We start from the raw sequence: 10,000 nt of genomic DNA, 5'->3' as shown, positions 1-10,000 counted from the left end.
AAAGAAGAAGAAGAAGAGAAAAAGAAGGATGAGGAGGAGAAGAAGAAGAGGAAGAAGAGAAGAATTAGAAGATGGAGAAGAAAAAGGAAAAAAGCAAAAATGAGAAAAAGAAGAAAAGGAGGAGGAGGAGGAGAGCGAAGAAGAAGGCAAAGAAGATGACGAAGAAGAAAAAAAAATCATATAAAACAAAAAGAAATACAAATGAGACTCAGAATAAGAATGATAATAGAAAAAGCAAAGCACTAAATTAGGACTCTCACGAACACCAATCAAAAACAAGGCAGTAAGTAACGACTCCGAGCAAACAAACAAATATCACACTAAGAGAGAGAGAGAGAGAGAGAGAGAGAGAGAGAGAGAGAGAGAGAGAGAGAGAGAGAGAGAGAGAGAGAGAGAGAGAGAGAGAGAAACGAAAAACAAAGAAAAAACTCCCCCAAACAGTCATGCAAGGATTGGAGTCAGCGCCTGGCAGCTTGGAAGGATTAGCCTCGTCAAAACAAACCCTTACGTCCTTTATCCGCCGCCCCCCGCCAGACTCACGCCCTCCTCCCCCATCTCCAGACAGCCCCCTTAAGCCAGACAGCCCCCACTCCAGTAGAGACCCCTCCCTCCCTCCTCGCTAGATGCACGCCTCCCCTCCCCTGTCCAAAATCGTCTTGTTGGACCGTTTTCATATCAGTTTAACAATTTTTGGGGGGATTATTTTCTTCACTTCTGTTTCATTTTTCTTCCATTTCTTTCCTTGTTTTTCTCTTTCTCGTTACTTTTGTCTTTTTCTTCTCCTTCTTTATCCTGTTTCCATACTTCTCCTTTCCTTTTCCACCTCTGCTTCTCTTTTTCTCTTCCTTCCTTCCCTTCCTTCCCTCCTTTCTTCCTTTCCTTTTTTCCTTCTCTACCTTATCTTCCTTTTCTTTCTTCTTTCTCTACCTTCTCTTCCTTTCTTCCTTCTCTTTCTTCTCTTCCTTTCCTTTCTTCCTTCCATCCTTCCTTCCTTTCCTTTCTTCCTCCTCTACTTTCTCTTTCTTTCCTCCTTCACTTCATTCTCTTCCTTCCTTTTTTCTTTCATCACTTTCTTACTACTTTTCCTTTTCTTCTTACTGTAATTATTTTCTTCCATTCTTCCTCGTATCCTCTGCCTTCCTTTCCTCCTCCGTAACCCGACCGAGAGCTTAGCGTGTAAGGAAAGATTGATTTGGTCGAATTGATGGAAGTTGGGAAAGTCGAGACAAAAATGAGGAAAAAGGAGAATGAAAACGAGAAGAAAAGAGGATCAGGAGGAGGAAGAAGACGAGGTGAATAGAGGAGGAGGATGAGAAGGAGGTGGAGGAGGAGGAGGGATTAGAGGAAGGAGTAGGAGGAAGGTTTATGTAAGAGACTTAGCAAGGAAGGAATAAAAAGTGAAGATGTGAAGGCGAAGTTAGTGAGTGAAGGACTTATAAGGGAAGGAGAGAGAGAGAGAGAGAGAGAGAGAGAGAGAGAGCGGAATGTTAACGGAGCCAGACGTACACACACACACACACACACACACACACACACACACACACACACGCAAAGAGTTGAGGTTCTGAATAAGGTTTTTTTTTTTTGTACCATGATTGATAGTCGTGTGTGTGTGTGTGTGAAAGGTATCAATTGGTCGATAGTTACGTGAGAGCATTCAGCTTTTTTTTTTTTGTGTGTGTGTGTGTGAATTCCGTTCGTCTATATTTTCACCTTAGTATTTTTCATTTTCCCTCTTCTCCTTTGTTTATTATTACCCTTTTGTATTTTTTGATATTTTCTTTTCTTTTCTCATTCCCCTTTTATCCTTCTTTTTCTTTGTCTATGTATCTTCATCCTTACATATTTTTTCGTATTTTTCTCATTCCTCCTCCTCCCTTCTTTTCTTCTTTTCATTTTCGTTTCATACATCATCCTTCCTTGTTTTCTTCTCATTTCTTATCCTTCCTTCTTTCCTTCTAATATTTTTTTTGTATAATTTACCATCTTCCATCCGTGTTTTCTCTCGTTTTCATTTAATTTCTCATCCGTCTTTACGCATTATTTTTTGTTCCTTTTATGTACCATCACTTTCTTGTTTTCTTTATTTTTCTTCTTTCTCACATTTTCTTCTTCATTCTCCTTCATTCATCTCTGACTACACACACATTTCCAAGATAACAGCCTTGTTCTCTGTGCCTTTCCTCTCGAATTTCTTTTTCTGACTCTTCTTTACTCTTATTCTCCCTCCTGTTCGTGTTGTATTGCTTCTCTTCCTCTTGTATGTCTTTCTCTTACTCTTCCTGATGTTTTACTTTACCAACTTTCTTCCTCTTGTTCTTGTTTGCTTTTCCTCGTTCGTAGTATATTGTTCCTCTTCCTCTCTCTCGTTCTCTTGGGTCTTCCTCTTTCTCCTCCTAATGCGACACCTTTCAAATTTTTACTTGTTTTTCTTTCTTGTTATTTTATCTTTGTTTGTTGTCTGTTCGTTTTGTTTCTTCTTTAATTATACTTCTTGTTCCTTCCAATTATTATTTTTTTCCCTAATGAACGTCTTTTTTTATCAGTATTTTTGTCCCGTTTCCTCCTCCTCTTCCTCCTGTTTCTCCTCCTCTTCCTCTTGCTGTTCTTATGCATCTTTTTATAAGTTTTGTTCCTACTTTTTTATTTTCCTTTCCCTCAATTCTTTTTCACTCATCGTTAACTTCCCTATTTTTTCCCTTTTCCTCTTTTCTCGGTTCCCAGTTTTATCATTTCAATTTTTTTCCATTTCCTATTTTTTCTTCTCTGTTTTTTTACTTCCATATTTTTCATTTTCTTTTTCCGATCTTACACTTTTTTTATGCTCCGGCTCATTCCCTTCTTCCTCATGACTAATGCTACTGACTCATCTTAACCTTTTTGCTTCTTTGCGTTTTTGTTTCAAGCAGGCGTGTACTCCATGACGACTCCCCCGTTCCCTTCATTACCTTCTCATCCTCGACTTTGTATTCTGCTTCCGCCTTCCCTCCATCGATTACAAACATAGGATAGTGTGTGTGTGTGTGTGTGTGTGTGTGTGTGTGTGTGTGTGTGTGTATTTGAAATTTAAAGACACACACACACACACACACACACACACACAATTGCTTCCCTGGCCGCCGTGAAGGTTAATTTTGCTTCATTAATTGGCGCCTACAATTATACTCGCTTCCCCGAGCTCAAGGGAAGCAAATAATTAAATTCACCAAGCGCTTTATTTTGCCGGGATAATTAGAGGAGTGGTGTGGTGGTGGTGGTGGTGGTGGTAGTAGTGGTGGTGGTAGTGGTTGTAGTATCTGTTGTTGCTATTATTTTCGTTGTGGTTTGTGTTATTGTTATAGTAGTGCATTAGTAGTAGTAGTAGTAGTAGTAGTAGTAGTAGTAGTAGTAGTTGTAGTAGTTGGTGCAGTAAATGAAGTAGTAACAGTGATAATTCTTGTAGTTAATGTTGTTGTTGTTGACGTATTTTGCAGTAATAACAACAATTATGATAACGTCAACACGAATAGTATCTAGCACAGGAGTAAAGTTTCGGCGTCACTCTCGCTGTCTCCCGGCCTTGGGGATATCAGGATGCATTGCTGTTTTAGTGAAATGCGACACGCGAGAAGGTTTACTTAATTATGTTTGTCAGAGATTTAGTAGGCGCCTCAACGGCCGACTTAATGGGTCTTGTTGCTATCTGTGAGTTTTATCTTCTTAAGCAAGCGTTACGAGAGAAGCATGTCAGAACACACACACAGTCACGTACACACACACACACACACACACACACACACACACACACACACACACACACACACACACACTGTCTCTTTGTGTTACTCTTCTTGGTAATTTCCTTCTCCTTCTCCTCTTCCTCCTCCTCCTATTCCTCCTCCTCTTCCTCTTCCTCAACCTCCCCCTGTTTTTCCTACCTCATTTACTCCCTCTTTTTAGCATGCAAACTCTAATGACAAGAACCAGATAGTGTGCACGCTCGCTCTCACATACACAGTCTCTTTATCTATCTGCCTATCTATATATCTATCTATCCGTCATCAACCTAACCGTCGTTGCTACATAACTCACTTGACCACACATCAACACCTGTTCTGTCTCCTCGTAGTAGCAAGGTAACAAGATTTCCATTGGGGAGTGATGTTTCCCTCTCTACCTGACCTTAGTTTAATCCCTTACCATCAGAAGTAATCACTCTCCCCCACCTTTTACCCTACCTGGCCTCGCTAATTACAAGGCTCACCTGATTGGCCCACCTGTCATCCTCGTGTCTTTGAAGTTTATTAAAGGTAAGGTGTGCAGCGCCAGGTGTGTCATTTTCCAGGTGTTGAAGGGATTCCTGCTAAGTTGTCACGTGTGTTTCCTTGAAGATAATGGTTATAACTCAAGGAGGTTGGTTAAGCACGCATACTCGCTCTCACACACACGCACATACACACACAAGTACACTCTTTGGGGCTGGACTGTGTAAAGAAACTGTCTCATAAGAGGTGTATTGTATGTTTTTTTCTTCCTTTTATTTGGTTTCGTGTATTTTTATCCTCTTTTGTTTTTTTTTATTTTTATGACGTTCAACAACCGATTTTTATTCTATGGGTTCCAGGTTCCAGTTTTGTTTTGTTTTAATCTTACAGGTCACAGTTTCTCTCATTTATTTTTCTTGCGTGTTACAGGTTATCTCTCTCTCTCTCTCTCTCTCTCTCTCTCTCTCTCTCTCTCTCTCTCTCTCTCTCTCTCTCTCTCTCTCTCTCTCTCTCTCTCTCTCTTTCTCTTTTACAGTTCTGGGTTGCTTTAGTTTCAGCAAAGTATGGCGGTGACAGCGAGTCCGACAAATATATTAAATGCTTAGTCTCATTATCTTTTATCTTTTGTTTATTTCCCAGTCTTTTCCTTACTGTTTTTCTTTCTGGTTTTCTTTATATGTTGATTTTGTATTTCTTTATCATATCTTGTTCTTCTCCTCTCCTTACCCTTGTTCTTTTATGGTTCTTTCTTTTTTATTCACTTTTCTTCTTTATTTCTTTGTTCATTTTCCATTTTTCCTTTCGTTGATTCCGTCTTCCTCCATCTCCGTAACTTTTATTTTTTTGCTTTATGTATCTCTTTTTTTATTTTATTTTTACAGGTCTGGTCTGCTTCCGTTTCTACAAGTCATGCGAACGCTGTGAACGATAACAAGCAGGCGTGGATTCAGCGTCTCCCTCCCGGTAAGTTTCGGAGTGGCTTGTGACTATTCGCTGGTATCGTACGCAGCACTTTTAGCCCCAATTATCGTATTTTATCAATTATGCAAATGTCAAATGTGGGATAATGTAATAATCATTCATTTATTCGTATTATAAAGCCATCAGTTAAGAGTGCAGAATCATTCACACACACACACACACACACACACACACACACACACACACACACACACACACACACACACACACACACACACACACACACACACACACACACACACACACACACACGCACGCATTCACACACACACAGTTATGAAAAATCGACTCCAATTTTACTGTACTTTTCTCTTACTGTAATGGTGGTGGTGGTGGTGGTGGTAATGATGGTAAACAATAGTAGGGGGTGGAGGTGGGGAGGGAAGAAGTGGAGGGGTGGAATGGAGTAGATAAGGTAAAAAGAATTAGTGGAGGGGATAGTAGATAGCTAGTTGATGTGGTTTGAATGCCGCGTGGGTGGATGATGCGAGAGGTTGTGTGAATGGAGGAGTGGCTGATGATTATGACGAGTCTGGTGGAGTGTGGAGTGGAGTGGGGCGAGCATAGGTAGAAGGGAAGAAATGGAAGGAAAATGGAGAGGAAGGGAAGGGAGGATGAGGAAGAGAAGGGAAGTAGAGAGAAAGGGGAAAGGGGAAGAAGAGAAAGGCAGGAAAGGGGGATGAAGAGAAGGAGCAAGTGTGTGTGTGTGTGTGTGTGTGAGAGAGAGAGTAAAATAAGTTACCTGCCCACTGCTGAAAAAAAAAAAAAACTTATTGTGCATCGGCCGGGAATCGAACCCGGGCCTCCCGCGTGGCAGGCGAGAATTCTACCACTGAACCACCGATGCTTGTGATAAGGCACCTTTACTCCCAAAATAAACACACACACACACACACACACACACACACACAGTCGAGAGAGAGAGAGAGAGAGAGAGAGAGAGAGAGAGAGAGAGAGCAGTAAAGATGAAGGAAACCAGAAGGGTGGAGAGACAGGTGAGAGGGGGAAGGGGGAGGGAGAGGGAAAGAGCTCTAAAGATCAGGGAGAATGAAGGGTGAGCTGAGACAAGGAGACGAAGGGGAGAAGAAAGAGAGGAGGGAGGTTGGAAGGGAGAGAAAGCATGGAGGAAAGAAAGGGTGGAGAGATGGAAAAGGAAGGAGAAAAGGAAGAAGGAAAGGGAAGAAGAAGAACAGAAGGGCAGAAAAGGAAGGTAGGAAAGGAAAAGGACAGAAGGAAGGAAAGGGGAAGGAAAGGAAGAAAGGAAGGAAGAAGGGAAAGGAAGGAAAAGGAAGGGGAAGGAAGGAAGGAAAGGGAGAAAGGAAAGGAAGGAAAGGAAAGAAAGGAAAGGAAAGGGAAGGAAAGGAAGGAAGGAAAGGGGAAAGGGAGGAAAGGGAAAGGAAGGGAAGGAAAGGGAATAATATGAGGGGAAGAATAAATGAAAATATGGAAGGGAAAGGGAGGAAAAGGAAGGGGAAGGAAGGGAAGGGGAAGTATAAGGATAAAAGAGGGGAAGGAAGGGAAGGAAAGGGAAAGGAAAGGGAAAGGAAGGAAAGGAAAGGGAAAGGAAGGGAAGGAAAGGGAAAGGAAGGGAAGGAAAGGGAAAGGAAGGGAAGGAAAGGGAAAGTAGAATAAGGGGAAGGGAGGAAAGGGAAATGAAGGGAAGGAAAGGGAAAGGAAGGGAAAGAAAGGGAAAGGAAGGAAGGAAAGGAAAGGAAGGAAGGAAAGGAAAGGAAGTAAAGTAGGAAGGAAGGAAGGAAGGAAAGGAAAAGAAGGAAGGAAAGGAAAGAAGGAAGTAAGGAAGGAAAGGAAAGAAGGGAAAGGAAGGAAAAGGAAGGGGAAGGAAGGGAAGGGGAAGGATGAGGGGAGAGAGGGGAAGGCGGGGCGTGTCTTTCCTTAAGGTTCACACTTGAGGGGAAGGAAGTAACAAACACACCCTTATGGCCCTCATTACTGAAGCCGGCCTTTGTGTGTGTGTGTGTGTGTGTGTGTGTTACTGGTGGGAATATAATGTGTATGTGTGTGTATTTTTTCATCTTCCGCTTCATTCCTTTTTCCCTTTCCTTTCATATTTTTTTCCTTTCACTTTCCTCTTTTTTTCTCCTCCCTCTTGCCAGTTCCCCTCACTTTCCTCTTTTTCCTCTTCCCCCTCACTTGTTTCCCCTCATTTCCCTCTTTTTTTCCTCTATCTCCTACCTTTTTCCCCCTCTTTTTCCTCTTTTTTCCTCTTCCCCCTCACTCGTTTCCCCTCATTTCCCTCTTTTTTCCTCTACCTCCTACCTTTTTCCCCCTCTTTTTCCTCTTTATTCGTCTTCCCCCTCACTCGTTTCCCCTAACTCCTCTCTTTCTTTCCTCTACCTCCTACCTTTTTTCCCCGCTTTTTCCTCTTTTCTTCCTCTTTTTTCCTCTTCCCCCTCACTCGTTTCCCCTCACTTCTCTCTTTCTTCCCTCTATCTGCTACCTTTTCTCCCCTCTCTTTCCTCTTTTCCTCCTTCCCTTTTCCCGTTTTCCCCTCTCTCTCCTCTTTTCCTCCTTCCTTTTCCCCTTTTTCTCCTCTCTTTCCTCTTTTCCTCCCTCCTTTTCCCCGTTTTCTCCTCTCTTTCCTCTTTTCCTCCTTCCCTTTTCCCGTTTTCCCCTCTCTCTCCTCTTTTCCTCCTTCCTTTTCCCCTTTTTCTCCTCTCTTTCCTCTTTTCCTCCCTCCTTTTCCCCGTTTTCTCCTCTCTTTCCTCTTTTCCTCCTTCCCTTTACCCGTTTTCACCTCTCTCCTCTTTTCCTCCTTCCTTTTCCCCTTTTTCTCCTCTCTTTCCTCTTTTCCTCCTTCCTTTTCCCCTTTTTCTCCTCTCTCTCCTCTTTTCCTCCTTCCTTTTCCCCGTTTTCTCCTCTCTTTCCTCTTTTCCTCCTTCCCTTTCCCCGTTTTCTCCTCTCTCTCCTCTTTTCCTCCTTCCCTTTCCCCTTTTTCTCATCTCTTTCCTCTTTTCCTCCTTCCTTTTCCCCGTTTTCTCCTCTCTTTCCTCTTTCCTTTTCCTCCTCTCTCTCTCTTTTCCTCCTTTTCCTTTCTCTCTATCCTCTTTTCCTCCTTCCCTTTCCCCCTTTCCCCTCTTTCCTCTTTTCCTCTTTCCCCTTTTCCCCTCTCTTTCCTCTTTTCCTCCTTCCCTTTCCCTTTTTCCCCTCTCTCCCCTTTTTCCTCTCTTTCCTCCTTCCTTTTCCCTTTTCCCCTCTCTCTCCTCTTTCCTCCTTCCTTTCCCTTTTCCCCTCTCTCTCTTTTCCTCCTTCCTTTCCCTTTTCTCCTCTCTTTTTCCTCCTTCCCTTTCACCTTTTTCACCTCTCTCTCCTCTTTTCCTCCTTCTCTTTCCCCCTTTTTCTCTTCTCTTTCCTCTTTTCCTCCTTCCCTTTCCCCGTTTTCTCCTCTCTCTCCTCTTTTCCTCCTTCCCTTTCCCCGTTTTCTCCTCTCTTTCCTCTTTTCCTCCTTCTCTTTCCCCTTTTTCCCCTCTCTCTCCTCTTTTCCTCCTTCCCTTTCCCCTTTTTCCCCTCTCTCTCCTCTTTTCCTCCTTCCCTTTCCCCCTTTTTCTCTTCTCTTTCCTCTTTTCCTCCTTCCCTTTCCCCCTTTTTCTCTTCTCTTTCCTCTTTTCCTCCTTCCCTTTCCCCTTTTTCCCCTCACCTCCTTCTTTTCACCCCTTCCTTTTGTCCTCACCTCAATCACAGTTTCTCTCTTATATACTATTCTTTATGAAACACAGAAAAACTACATTAAAATAATAGAAATAAATATATAGAAATCGATCCACTTATCTTGAATTGCTCCTGAAAAAAAGTTAGTAAAAAGAGGAAAATAAACAGGCGGTCATAAAAGTAAACTATATTGAGTAACGTAGTGAAAATAAAGAAAACAGTGAAGTAAAGAAAGGAAAACGAGTGTGACGGGAGCGGAAAATATAAGACGAGGAAAAGAAAATGAAAAATAAGACACACGCTAAACTTTGGATGCGACGAAGCAACTCTGCCGTGAACGAAAGTCGCGAGGAAGAAGCAAAAAAGAAAAAAAAAAAACAAGATGGTGGTGGTGGTGGTGGTGGTGATGACGGTGTGTGTATGTGCGTGCGTGCGTGTGTGTGCGCTTGTCTATTGTACTTTGTCTTCTTTCTTTTTTTATCTCATTCTTGCTTCTCTCTCCTCTATCTTGATTCTTTTATTATTCTCCTCTCTTCCTGCCTGTCTGCATTCCTACCTGTCTGCTTGCAAGTCTGTCTGTCTGTCTGTGTGAGTATGATTTTTTTTTGTTCGTGTGGAAAAACCAAGAATGTGTGAAAACCAGTTATATAAATGTGTGTGTGTGTGTGTGTGTGTGTGTGTGTGTGTGTGTGTGTGTGTGTGTGTGTGTGTGTGTGTGTGTGTGTGGCTACGTATATATGTGTGTATCTAAAGAACCTCAAGATGAATGTCAGGGAATATGTGGGGACGCGAACATACCTCAGTTAATAAGGGGAATGAGAAAATGGACAAAGGAATATGTGAGAGCAGGTGCCGAGGGATATGTTAGGTCACGAAGGTGTGCTAAGACATGGACAGGGCAATGCGTGGGCTGTGGTGGTGGTGGTAGGGGGGAAGGGAGAGGGAGGGCAAGAGAGTGGGTGAGACAGGTGTGAATACTGCATGGAAAGGTAAGGCCAGGTAGCAGGTATGGCAGGTGTGAAAGTGAGCGTGTAGGCGAAAAGGTGTGAAAGGTAACGGGTGAAGTGGGCTGGGTAAGGAGGTAAGGTAAGGTAAGGTATGGTATGGTA

At 42.6% G+C, this 10,000-nt stretch overlaps 1 long non-coding RNA gene and 1 other non-coding gene across 2 annotated transcripts in view; one reads left to right on the top strand and one right to left on the bottom strand.

The window, feature by feature from the left end:
* Positions 1–10,000, top strand: part of LOC126987860 (uncharacterized) — a 39,327-nt gene that overhangs the window by 24,877 nt on the left and 4,450 nt on the right. Inside the window, exon 2 of the long non-coding RNA XR_007741247.1 lies at positions 5,126–5,207. This is a non-coding gene — a long non-coding RNA (uncharacterized LOC126987860). The remainder of the gene's footprint in view (positions 1–5,125; positions 5,208–10,000) is intronic.
* Trnag-gcc (transfer RNA glycine (anticodon GCC)) lies at positions 6,002–6,072 on the bottom strand. The gene has a single exon. It is a non-coding gene; the product is annotated as a tRNA-Gly (tRNA).

Source organism: Eriocheir sinensis, chromosome 67, assembly GCF_024679095.1.
Source record: "Eriocheir sinensis breed Jianghai 21 chromosome 67, ASM2467909v1, whole genome shotgun sequence".
In the NCBI taxonomy this organism is placed as follows: Eukaryota; Metazoa; Arthropoda; class Malacostraca; order Decapoda; family Varunidae; genus Eriocheir; species Eriocheir sinensis.
Note: the sequence above shows the minus strand (reverse complement) of the source record. Positions and strands in the feature narration are given on the sequence as shown.